The sequence below is a fragment of the Tigriopus californicus genome, chromosome 8, assembly GCF_007210705.1.
Source record: "Tigriopus californicus strain San Diego chromosome 8, Tcal_SD_v2.1, whole genome shotgun sequence".
Taxonomy (NCBI): Eukaryota; Metazoa; Arthropoda; class Copepoda; order Harpacticoida; family Harpacticidae; genus Tigriopus; species Tigriopus californicus.
This window is the reverse complement of record NC_081447.1, coordinates 10,892,867-10,893,225: the sequence shown is the minus strand read 5'-3', so window position 1 is coordinate 10,893,225 and position 359 is coordinate 10,892,867.

Sequence of the window (359 nt, the reverse complement as noted above, 5' to 3'; positions counted from 1 at the left end):
AAGCTTTCAAGAAAATTCCTTCGTGAGTAAGACATTGTACCCAAATTCATGGCTGTTTGGTTCTTTTTGCAGACTTCCGTACCACTACTGGGAGTGAGATCCCCGCAGTTCCAGACTGGACGTAGTTTTTATTGTAGTATAGCATTGATTTCACTTAGTTGATAATAATGTAATATTTGATCTGCCAACGAATTAGGGTGGTGGATCTGGCTAGTCTTTGAATGTAAGGTTAATCAGGTTTTTTGATTTTTTTTAAATGTAAAAGCCTGTCTGAAATGATGCTACTGGATCAACGCTTACATATTCCCTACAAATATTTGAGGACAGCCAATTGAACAATAAAGGAGCCCAAGAGAGAA